This window comes from Hemiscyllium ocellatum, chromosome 32 (assembly GCF_020745735.1).
Source record: "Hemiscyllium ocellatum isolate sHemOce1 chromosome 32, sHemOce1.pat.X.cur, whole genome shotgun sequence".
Taxonomy (NCBI): Eukaryota; Metazoa; Chordata; class Chondrichthyes; order Orectolobiformes; family Hemiscylliidae; genus Hemiscyllium; species Hemiscyllium ocellatum.
In genome coordinates this window covers 36,747,289-36,760,681 of record NC_083432.1, presented here as the reverse complement: position 1 = coordinate 36,760,681, position 13,393 = coordinate 36,747,289, and the positions used below count along the sequence as shown (strand labels likewise).

The 13,393-nt window shown below is 40.8% G+C and overlaps 1 protein-coding gene across 5 annotated transcripts in view; it reads right to left on the bottom strand.

Annotated features, from left to right (window-relative positions):
- The window catches only part of stat5a (signal transducer and activator of transcription 5a), a 146,176-nt gene that overhangs the window by 49,754 nt on the left and 83,029 nt on the right, over positions 1–13,393 (bottom strand). For 3 of the 5 annotated variants that reach the window (XM_060848975.1, XM_060848973.1, XM_060848976.1), the window contains one exon: positions 11,405–11,457. The exons of the other annotated variants lie outside the window; for them this stretch is intronic. The gene's annotated coding sequence lies outside the window, so the exon portion shown is untranslated. The remainder of the gene's footprint in view (positions 1–11,404; positions 11,458–13,393) is intronic. 5 annotated transcript variants of the gene reach the window in all.

Below are 13,393 nucleotides of genomic sequence, written 5' to 3'. Positions count from 1 at the left end.
GCCAAAGGGCCTGTTTCCACATTGTCGGTAACCTAATCTAATCTACTGCTGATTTGTTTGTAGGTCTTATTGCTGAAGGTGAAGTGGGTAGTGAGGCACAGGTCTACTAGTTTGAGGATGCTGTCCTTGCTGATGGAGTTGGTGCTGTCTGGTGTCTCTCTCCTTGGTTCATCTCAACACCCAACAAGCCAGACGAATAGCAGAACAGAACGGCAGCAGAATGCTGCGAGAAATGATTAATGATGCCCACAACCAACTCCACAAATATAACAGGATATTTCACACCCAAACACTTTGTACACCAACACAGCTGACCAGGAATGGACAAGTCATAGAGATGTACAGCACGTAAACAGACCCTTCTCATCCAAGCCAACTAGATATCCGAACCGAATCTAATCCCACCTGCCAGCACTTGGCCTATATCACTCTAAACCCTTCCTATTCATATACCCATCTTTCAAATGCTGTAATTGTACTAGCCTCCACCTCTGACAGCTCATTCTATACACGCACTACCGTCTGTGGGAAAAAGTTGCCCCTTAAGTTCCTTTTATATCTTTCCCCTCTACCCTAAACCTACACCTCTAGTTCTGGACTCCGCCACCCCAGGGAAAAGACCTTGTTTATTTATCCTAACCATGCCCCGCATGATTTTATAAACTTCTATAAAGTTGCCCCTCAGCCTCCGCTGCTCCAGGGAAAACAGTCCCAGCCTATTTAGCCTCTCCCTATAGCTCAAATCTTCCAACCCTGGCCAAATTTCTGAACCATTTCAAGTTTCACAATATTTTTCCAATAGGAAGGAGACCAGAATTCCACAAAATGTTCCAAAAGTGGCCTAACCAATGTCCTGTACAGCCACACATGATGGCCCAACTCTCACATTCAATGCTCTGACCAATAAGGGAAAGCACACCAAATGCCTTCTTCACTATCCTATCTACCTGCGACTCCACTTTCAAGGAACTATAAACCTGCACTCCAAAGCATATGTTCAGCAACACTCCCCAGGACCTTACCATTAAGTGTATAAGTCTTGCTCTGATTTGCTTTTCCAAAATAAAGCACCTCACATTTGTCTATACTCCAGCTGCCCCTCCTCAGCCATTGGCACATCTGATCAAGATCCTGTTGTAATCTGAGGTAACCTTCTTCGCTGTCCATTACACCCCCAATTTTGTTGTCATCTGCAAACTTAGTAACCTCCCATGTTCACATCCAAATCATTTATATAAATGAAGAAAAGCAGTGGACCCAGCACCGACCCTTACATCAGTAAATACGTACGTTAGAACGAGCCATCGGCATCAAATGACAGTAAAACCAAGTCAAAGAAAAAACTAGCCCTACAAGAAGAACTGGACAAGCTCACACAAAAGAACAACACAGGCAATTCAGAAGCTTGGATAAAGAAATTCAGACCGACCACTGACAGGCATGGAAAAAGCTGTCCTACTAAGAGTGATGAGCTACAACTTCAAAGACATGGTCAAAAAGGACTTCTTAGCAGCACTGGAACCAAGCCTGAAAGAAAAGAGATGCACGGAAGAAACCCAGCAGACCATCAGACAGACAGGTGCACCAACACTAAGCAGGGATAAAGAAGGGAATAGCCTCAACATGCAGGAAAGGAAAGCCCAAGGAGGACTTAAAAGACAAATATTGAAATCCTACTGGTAGACAAAAGGCGCATGACTGTCAATCCTAAACAGAATACAATACACTGAAAAAGATGGTCCCGACTCCACACCTAGAAAACTCTATCACAGCACCACTGAAGAAACAGGCAAAATTAACAAGGTAGGTCTACAAAGAATGAAACATGATGGATCCAACACACACAGTTGCTACGAATTACCTAAGGTAAACAAACCAGGGGTCCCCCTCAGACCCAGTCTCACTTCCCAGCACACTGACATACTGAGTAACAAAATACCTAGTAGGAAACTCATGCCACTCCATCCACCCATCCAAGAATTCCTGAATAACAAAGGCATCAAGATAGAAGAGGATGAAATCATGGTCTCCTTCGAGATAATGGCCCTATTCACATCAATTGACATCAGCATAATATAATAAAATAACCTCATTACTAGATGAACCAAGGACACACACACCTGACAGCACCAATTCCATCAGCAAGGACAGCAACACACACACAGACCAGATACTCAATCAGAGATGCAATCATCCCAACACCCAAAAACGGAGCTGCATCAGGATATTATTTAAAAGGACCACAACACACTGCAGTACTCAGGAACTACGAGCAGCAGAAAGAAATACCTATGCAACGTATTCAAGAACAACGGGTATCCGATAAGTACTGTCTGCCATTTCTTAAACAAACTCAAACAAGACGATAACACACCCAGAGACTCTAGCCACACTACCATCCAAAGATATCTCGGAGATGACAACCAGATTACTCCGACCCTTAGGCATCAAGGTAGCACACAAACCTACCAACACACAAATAGCCACTGATGTACCTAAAGGATCCTGTACCAAAAGCCAGCAAAACAAACGTCATACATAAAATATCCTGCAAGGACTGCAATAAACACTACATCGGACAGACAGGCAGGAAACTAGCCACCAGAATACACGAGCACCAACTAGCCACCAAAAGATATGACCAACTATCTCAAGTATCCTTACACACAGACGAAGGAGGATACCACTTCAACTGGGACAACACACCCATCCTAGGACAGGCTAAACAAAGACACACATGGGGATTCCTAGAGGCCTGGCATTCAAACCAGAATTCCATCAATAAACACATTGGATTTGGACCCCATTTACCAACCTCTGAGAAAGAGAGCCGGAAATGATATCACCCACCGTAAAAACCAAGACACGTAAATACAAAGTGGGACAGAACACCTGCTCTTCAACGAGGCTCACTGATGATGTTACCAAACATGGTGACTAAACGTCTGAGAACAAACCTACCATCTCAGGCAGCAAACTTACAACCTGGAGCACAAAGCTTCTCAAAAATCGTAAACTCTTCTTTGAACCATGAAAATAATCAAAATCCCCGAAGACTGTTTTCTAACATTTTAAGCGAATTTAATATTCTGATGTCAGTAAAATGAAGTCACTGAAGCTGCTCAATTTTATAGCTGGCCACGCGTGGCATTAATTACAAACCATTGTATGGAATTTAAAGTATTTGGCACAGAATACTGAGTCCAGCTGCCTGGTACAATCTTACAACAAGCTATTTAAGTGCCGAGGTATGACATGGTGCTTTTGCTTGTCAGCTATGTAAGAGCGAAAGTGTGGGGTCTACCACAGCGGATGTCTGCCGGAATATCCTTTGCAGTCTTTTTGACCAACAGTTCTGTAACCCAAACTGGTGTGCCTGCATCTGATGAATCAAACTTGGGTAATCTGGCTCCGTCTCAGTGTTTCATTTAGTGCATGGGGAACGAGTTAAGGAGGAAATTATCTTGAGTATAGTTCAGTAAAATGTTTATTACTTTTAATATACTGCAAATAATGAATCACAAATCTCAATTTTCAAAAAAAGTTCATTTTAAATAAATTAATACTTCTTTATAAACCAATCTTTCTTAAATTGACAACACTGAAGCAGTCAGTATGAAGTGGATAGTTTCTTCAATCCTACTCTCACCGGTGTTCAACGTGAATACTGGTTTTGTTGGACAGATGGGACCTCCCTGTTTAGTCAGTAATACTGAATCTGTTAAGTACAACAGCTAACAAAAATGCAAACATGTCCATACTTGCATTGGCTCAGTAACTTTCAACAAAGTGGCTCCATTTCCCAAGTGAAAGGTTCTTTAGTTAACAGTGCACAAGCAATTCAGTAGAGACACTGCATTCAAATCTGGATGCATAACTGTCACTCAAAAGCAACGAGATAAGGACTTCCAGACAATTCTCATCTCTGTACTACAGGAACGATAAAAGCCCCTGCTCAAAACAACTACATCAACACAAACAATAGATTTTAGCATGCAATCTTCCAAATCTGCATGGATCAACAACTCTATCAAGACTCCATGAACCACCATACAACTCTCCTCCAATTAGCTCTAAGAGGTGGTCTTTTTGTGTAGAATGCATTTAATCTCCACACTTTTACTCAAGTCAAGCTTAACAAGTGATCCTTTAAAATCAATATTTAGAATACAAAAAATTTAATCAACATTTACAGTCGCAGTTGCATGGCTCCAGCCATGAAAGTGAACCATACTAACACACTTCCTAACCCTGTACTATGACTCCATATTATAGAAAAATCGCGCTTTAGAAACAGTGTCCCCAATTAGTCAATCACGTTGCAGCAAATTCACATTAACAAAAAGTATATCATCACAGAAGCACCTGCATAGGCAATGCCACCACTAGGCAGACTGCAACAATCTGCAAGTCGCATTTTAATTGTGGCAAAAAGAACTCTGCCAAAAATTGTTCTGACAAGGAAAAAAATGTTAAACTAGTTGTAAGATCAGGGAGAACACAACACCAATAAAATTTCTATAAAATTCTGGTGACTGTTAAATAGATTCGATTCTGTACAGGTACAGAACAGTCTGACAACTGGTTAGCCTACCTATCACCAACAGCAGAGTCACCGCTTGCAAAGAAATAATTATATTTATTGCTGTGTCACTCCTGACCTTCCCACAAGTTTAAAATTTAATGTTACACTGGCATGACATCACAGGTGCAACTGGGTGTTCTAAGGGCAAGACATTTTATTCAGACATATGAATCAAAAAGTTTGGATTATTAGGTTTTTTTAAAAAAGTAAAAAGAAAGTGGAGCCATGTTATGTTCTTCTGCTGAAACTGGATTTGATAGTTCTAAGACACATGTTGGCATCAGATATCTGAAAATAAATTGCCCAGTATTAGCCATTGAATGGATTCTAAATGAAGCTTTGAACACAGTGAGAGGAGAGAACACAGAACATTACAGCACAGTACAGGCCCTTTGGCCCTCAATGCTGCGCCCACCTGTGAAATCAATCTGAAGCCCACCCAACCTATACTATTCCATTCTTATCCATATGCCTATCCAATGACCATTTAAATGCCTGTAAGGTTGGCGAGTCCACTACTGTTGTAGACAGTGCATTCCACCCCCCTACTACTCTGAGCAAAGAAACTACCTCTGACATCTGTCCTATATCTATCACCCCTCAATTTAAAGCTATGTCCCCTTGTGCTAGCCACCACCAGAGGAAAAAGGCTCTCACTGTCCACCCTAACACTCTGATTATCTTATACCTCAATGAAGTCACCTCTCAACCTTCCTCTCTTTACCAAGTTTCTCAGCCTTTCCTCGTAAGATCTTCCCTCCATCCTAGTAAAATTCCTCTGAACCCGCTCCAAAGCTTGAACATCCTTCCTATAATGCAGGGACCAGATCACAATTCTCTAAGTGTGGCCGCACCAGCGTTTTGTACAACTGCAGCATGACCTCATGATTCCGAAACTTAATCCTACAAAACGTTTTTTCCACCTGTCCTGCCCATACGTGAGTGTATTTTGGATTTTAAGGGAGTATAGTTTAAATTTGCAGATTAGTCATTAATAATCTGTTTCTACCACGTATGAGAAGTCAAATTCGTAACGATGAGTATGTTTATCACTTTTGTGACACCTTGAAAAATAGTGGGCTCAATTTCCAGTGCACTACTCCTACCAGAGACCTGATGCACATGCAAACATTACTGCATGTGTTTTGGAAAAATGCACTTCTCATTCAGGATTGCGAGGCTTATTTTAACGTTGTTTCTTGGGAACGTTCTATAAGGTTACGGTCTTGTCTGCATCATTCTGGAACTTAACTCTTTTTCCAAATCATCCCCTCCCCAATTCTTCTGCAAATTTGATATGTCTATGGGGTCATGGTCTGTGGAGATTAATGACAAGACGAGCATCTTCAATTTGCAGGAGACAAGTTCCCTTCACAGGAGACAAGTTCCCTTCATGTTTGTGATCAGTTTCAACATTTTTTGATCAAACATTTCTTCAGAAAGATTCCCATGCAGTCAAAGAGATAGTTTACGAATCAGTGGGTTCAAAACTTTTTAGTCACCAGGCTGGGACAAAACTCCTTTCACCATGGTAAAGCCAGCAAGGAAACAATCAGCATACACATCCTCAAATGTGGGACTTGCTCACAATGGCTTTCAAACTTGAGTATATATGGTAGAAAATCATTTTAAAACATTTTTAGAAAAATGAAGTCTCACACAAATATTAATGCTTTGAAATATTGTGATAAGTCCTTACTTTGCAATTATGATTGTGGCAAGTGGAGATTTTTGATCAAAAATTAGAAATCCAAATAAAGAGAAACTACCTTGTTGAAGTCAAAACTGCTCCTCCTATTGTAGTGTCACTGATCTCCACAGCCATCACTCTCAGATAGGTTTCAAAAGAAGAACAAGGGATAGTCATGCAGCAGCAGATGTGGCAGAGGAAGGACTATCAAGAGTCAGGGAACAGAAGTGGCTGCACAGCAAGGGTCAGAAGCCAGAGATTGAGTTAGGAAGCCAAAGAGGATCTAAGTCCAAAGATAGGTGTAGGAGTGGATAGTAACAGAAGCCATCAACCAGAGGATCAGACGGAGGAAGGGTCAACACCATCACGAGGATCAGAGCGCAAGGTTCATGGCAAGCAGGACTGGCAGCAGGTGGGTGATATTATAAGTAGAAAATGTCACCATATCACTTGATGTTTTTAATTTTATTTTCAGAATTATTTAATTTAGCAATGCAAAGAGCATATACTTCTTTCATGGCAAAGAGCTGTTAGTGGTTTTATGGAGAAAACGTGATTTCTCCAAGTCGTTCCACTTAAAAGTCATGATTTTCAGGAGCACAACCATAATTGTAAAAGGAATACTTACCACAATATTTCACAGGTGTGTATATTTGCGATACACTTTATTTTCAACCACATTTGCATTCATGGATCATAATATAGGCTTTGATGCCTTGGATAGCTGAGTTTAATATTTTGATCGATCCATCCAATTCATTTTTAGCTACTGGGTTTGCACAACAGCCTGCTCTCTTCTCTCCATGTCAACACCTTCTTTACCATCTAAACAAGTTGCCCTGCAGTCCAGTATTCCTGCTGATCTATACAACACAAAATTGTCCTATTGTATAATTATGTAGTCAGCACCTTGATCTTGCAATTCGTGGAGGATTTAGTGACGGTAATGTCATTGAATATCAAGATACATATTTTGATTTTCTTTTGTTGGAGACTGCCATTTATCAGCCCAAGTCTGACTGTTGTCTAGGTCTTGCTGCAATTGGCCAAATACTGCTTCAGAGTTGAGGTAGTCGCCCCCACTTTTGACCTTGTAACGGAGGAAAGATCATTGATGAAGCAGCTGAAACGGTGAGGCCCAAGAAACAATCTAGAGGATATCAACCAGTGATGTCCTATGGTTGAGATGACTGATCTCCAGTAACCACAACCAGCTTGATTGCAATAAATATGACCCCAACCAGTGGACAATCCTCTGAAGCACCCATAGATCATAGCACTGTCTACGACAGACACTTTGCCGAAGATCAAGTATTGACTGACAAGGTGACAATCCAGTCCAGACTGGACTGGATTAGACCTGCTTTTTGTGCAGAGGATTCAGCTGGGTAACTTTGCACATTGTTGGACAGATGCCAGTGTCGTAATTTCAGAGGAACAGCGAATATCCGAAGGATACGGGCGGGTAGTATTTCATTCGGTTAATCAAATTACGGATAATCAAAGACTGGGTAACAGTTTAGTTAAGCATCGCGACCATGCGATATTGGCGGATAATCAAGGTTCCTCTGTATACTAGACCAGCTTGGTAAGTGTGCAGATACTTCTAGAGTATAAGGAAACCATAAAGTTGTCAGGGTCCTTTAGCCTTCAATCACTTCTCTCAATCATGCGGAGTGAATCCATTTGACTAGAGGCTGGCATGTGTCGTTGGGTGGATCACCGACTTGGCACTTGTGGCTGAAGACATTTACATTGATTAGATTAGATTAGATTACTTACAGTGTGGAAACAGGCCCTTCGGCCCAACAAGTCCACACCGACCCGCCAAAGCGCAACCCACTCAGACCCATTCCCCTACATTTACCCTTTCACCTAACACTACGGGCAATTTACCATGGCCAATTCACCTAACCTGCACATTTTTGGACTGTGGGACGAAACTGGAACACCCGGAGGAAACCCACGCAGACACGGGGAGAATGTGTGGAGTTTACATAGTCAGTCGCCCGAGGCAGAATTGAACCCGGGTCTCTGGCGCAGTGAGGCAGCAGTGCCACCGTGCCACCCACTAATGATGATCTCCTTGATCATTAACGATCTGAACAGCTGTGGAGCTCTTCATCTCCAGCAAGTTGTTGAATTGCTCATCACCATTTAAGATGGAACAAAGTAAGACGACAGGGATAAATCTGATCCACTGATCTGGGATTGCTTAGCTCTACCTATCAAATGCTTAGCACACAAATTGGTCCTAAGTTGTTGCTTCACTAAGCTGACATCTCATTTTTAGCCATGCTTGGTATTGATCCTGGAACACCCACCTGAACTTTTCATTGATTCAGGGTTGAACCCCATGGTTTGGCAAAATGATAGAGTGGCAAATATAGTAAGCCATGAGGTTACAGATTGCGGATGAATGCAACTCTCCTGAAGGCCCAGTTGAGAGTTGCCGTATCTGTTAGAAGCCTATCCCATTTAGCACAGTAATATTACCACACAACATAATGGACCATGAGTTTGGTCACTCCTACAGATTCTGTCATGTGCAGATGCATTAGCTTCAGGTAGGTTGGGGAACATAGGAACAGGAGTAGGCCATTCAGCCCCTTCAGCTGTTCTGCCATTCAATAAGATCATGGTTGATCTGTGGCCTACCTCCATTATACTGTACCTGTCTTTGGCCCAAATGTCTTAATACCTTGGCTTAACAAAAACTTTTCTCAGATTTTAAAATCAACTGATCTAACCATGAACTGCTATTTATGGGAGAATTTCAAACCTTTACCATCTCATGTGTTCAGGCCAAGTACATACAAGTCAGGTATACAGCATGGAAACAGACCCTTCGGTCTAACTCATCCATGCTGACCAGATATCCTAAATTAATCTAATCCCATTTGCCAGCACTTGGCCCATATTCCTTTAAGCCCTTTCTAATCATATACCAAGATGCCTGTTAATTGTTGCCATTATACCGGCCTCCTCCACTTGCTCTGACAGTTCATTCCATACACACGACATCCTCTGCATGAAAACGTTGCTCCTTAGGTCTCTTTTATATATTCCCCCCTCGCCTTAAACCTATGCCCTCTAATTCTGGACTCCCCCGACGCAGGGAAAAGACTTGTACATTTATCCTATCTATGCCCCTTATGATTTTATAAACCTCTGTAAAGGTTACCCTTCAGCCTCTGATACTTCAGGGAAAACAGTCCCAGCCAAGCAGTCTGTCCCTATAGGTCAAACCCTGGCAACATGCTTGTAAATCTTTTCTAAATCCTTTCAAGTTTCACAATGTCCTTCCTATAGGAGAGGGGCCAGAATTGCACACAATACATCTTCCTTCTGGATGGTTCTCTCAATACTTATCACAACTATGTCCTTCAAGTCACAGCCAACTGATTAGTAGCGGTGTTGCCAAACCGCTCTGAAAGACTTCAATGTCCACCACCAAGAGTATGTTTTGCCCTTGCAACCCTCAATATTTCTTCAAAGTGGTGTCAACATGGAGAAAAATAGGTTCATCAGCAGGTGGTAGTTTCACGAGTGATAAATTGGAATTAGGAGAAGATTAAGTGATCTCTGTTTGAACTTATGCTATGAGGCTTCACGGAGGCCCATGGTCAGTGTTGAGGGCAAATCTTTATAAACTGCAGACCACTGTGCTGCCATGTCGGGTATCTGGGACATTGTCTGTAAGGCATGACCCTATGAGGTTTGAACAAGTAAGAGCATACACCACAGACATGTTTGCAGACGACACAAACAGTTGAGAAGACAAATGGTGAGGATGATATAACAAGTCTGCAGAGGGATATAGGCAGATTAAGCAAGTGGGCAAAAACTTGGCAGATAGAATATTGTGTGGGAAAGAATATACAACATAGAACATTACAGTGCAGTACAGGCCCTTCGGCCCTCGATGTTGCACTGACCTGTGAAACCAATCTGAAGGAGAAAGTGAGGTCTGCAGATGCTGGAGTATCAGAGCTGAAAATGTATTGCCTGGAAAAGTGCAGGTCAGGCAGCATCCAAAGAACAGGAAATTCGACGTTTCGGCATTCCTGATGAAGGGCTTATGCCCGAAACGTCGAATTTCCTGTTCCTTGGATGCTGCCTGACCTGCTGTGCTTTTCCAGCAATACATTTTCAGCAAACCAATCTGAAGCCCATCTAACCTACACTATTCCATTTTCATCCATATGTCTATCCGATAACCATTTAAATGTCCTTAAAATTGACAAGTTTACTACTGCTGCAGGATGCTGTTCCAAGCCCTTACTACTCTGAGTAAAGAATCAAGGATTATATGAAAAGTGGAGTCAAGGATTATCACATCAGTGATGATCTCATCGAATGGTAGAACAGCCTTAAAGGGATGAATTTCTGACTTCTACTCCTATATCTTATGGTCTTATAAGAATGATTGTCAGGCCATTGCCTAACTGGTCTGTGAGACTGCACACAAAACCCACACCCCTCATACAATTTTAACACAAGTCAATAAACATTAATATGTAGGTCTTTGCACAGTCAACAGGGTTATGTGAATTATTGCCACCTCTGGTGCCTTGGTCAATGTGGATAGTCCATCCAGTTTCAATCCTCTTACCAGACTTTTATAACTGAATGCAATAGAGTGGTTGGTGAGACCTTTTCAGAAGGCATTTATGAGATAACCACACATTGCGGCAGCTCAGGAATCATACAAGTCAGACCAGGATGAGATGGCAAATTTCCTGTTCCCAATGGACTTAGTGAACTAACTGCCACCAGACTAGTTTGCTTCAAAAGAAATTGTAGATTTTTCTGAACTGAATCTAATTCAATTCAAACAAACTCTGTCATGGAAAGATTCAAAACCATGCCCTCAGAGCATTACCGAGTTCCTGGATTACTAACATTACCGCTATACCCCTCTTCAATCATAATAAACTCATCTTCACTACATGATTATGTAACAAAACAAAGACTGGTCGGTGTTTCTAAACTGCCAAGTAGCAAATGACAGTTAGTTCAGAAATCTCTGAATTACGCATTGGTCTGGAGTTTGAAATATTTCACTCATTACTTTGGAGAAACAGGAACTTAAATACACTATGGGTGCAAAGAAATAATATCCTCACCTTTCAAACGAGCCAACATTAATACAAAGTCAAAGACAGTCAACTCCCAGAACCTAAAACAAAACAAAAAATCATGTTTCTGTAATGAAAGTTCACAGGCAAACACAGAATAAAACTGTAGAATAGTAATGACTGCAATTTTGTCAATAGGTTCAAAAATAGAAGAAAACACATTGGAAAACATGAATTTTCAGAAATTATACCTTTTAACCATGCAGAATCTAAAGTAGAACATTGTGACAATTATGAAATTTAAGTTTGTTTGTGCTTTGAGGCACTCTTTAATTCAAGGTACAATTAACATGTCAAACAATCTATTCTGAAGCCTGTTTGACTGCAAGCCTAAGAGGTTTGATTGTTAAAGATTAAAGGACATCCAGATTTGTTTTACTGAAAAGCTGCTGAGATGTCAAGGGGGTAATTTGCTCTGCTGACATGCAAAAAATTAGATGTTGAGGGGAGAGTAGTATGTTTCTCTATCTTGCTAGTACAATGTAAAATAATTTACATTATCATTTTCTATTATTCAGAGTAACGATTTAACATCATCTCCTATTCAGAATCAATAAGGACATTACAATTAAAATTCTGACTACATCATTTAGCTTAGACAAAAATGATTTACAACAGATCTTGTCATTAAAGGATGATTTTCATTATATTGTTTCTGGAGATGATCAGGTCACTGCATTGTGTCTTGAGTGGCATGTGACTGTGGTGGACGGTTGGAGGTTGGCTTTTGGGCATTACTGACTGTAATGTAAAGATTTTGTATAAAGGAATGACTGTTCCTTTGTTCAGACAGCTTCTCTTGACATGCTTCACAAGCATTGCGACGAATGTTAAATGATCCTCTAAAGCTGTAGTTGCTTAATAAATTTTGACTGTTCACAGAAGTTGGCATATTGCAGTTGCATCAAGTGTGTAAGAATCTCAAGAAAAAGAACCAAACTGTTAAGCTGTTAAAGAGATTGGTGGGTCCCATGATCCCTTCAATTAAAAGGCCGTCCCAAAACATAACTTAATAAATCTCAAGTTGTAACACTAAGCATATCTCCAAATCCTAGAAAAGTGTTGCAGAACACTGGGGTGTAAACACTGTGCTTTAAATTATGCACTTGCCTACAAGATAGAAGATTTGGGCTAAGGATAGCTAATGCATATTTCTAAATGGACATGAAGTTCACAATTATTTCCTAAGATACCCTAAAACTCTCACTCATCTGCCAGGATCTGGGAGCGAGAGTGTAATTGTAGACACGAAGTTGCTTCGGCTTACCATGTAGAGACTTGGGTAGAAGCTCACCATTAGATTGGAACGATTAAAGTCACAAGGAGCTCAGAGATAGTGGCCTTTACAAGTTTACCTAGCTTGCACAAGAGGAAGAAACCTGGGAGGCAATCCTTCCTCTGAAAGACAATTCTGAGATTAACACTTTCCAATCTGGGGAAGAAAAAGAACTAAAGTAAACCCATGGGAATCTAGAATTATTCGGGATTATTTGAATATGATAATCCAAGAGAATCTGATCTATATTTAAAAACACACTTCACAGATATTCTTTGAGAGAGAGAGGAAAAGGGTTCGGGTTGGACTTTTTCAAGGAACACAATGGTTTAAAGACTATGGATTTTGCTTTTGTTTGTTCTGAAAGGAAGGATGAAATGTTCTTTATGGTTTCAAATGCAGTTGTCTATAAAAGGTATCTTTAGTCAATAGTGCTTTCAGTCTTTTGCTTAAGTAAAAGTACTCAAACATAAAATCTTTGGGATATCCAGTGAGCCCTCAACTGGTTTTGATTTTCTTTTAAAAGTCCAATCTCTGTAGAGATCATAACAATCTTTGTGTACACATAGAAATGATCATACTATTCCAAATACTGATACTGTTGGTAAATATTTGGGTTGGAAGAAAGAATTTCAAAGCGCATTAATAATGAACTTTTCCCACAATAGTCCACTGATTCTCCAACAGCCGACCATTAAACA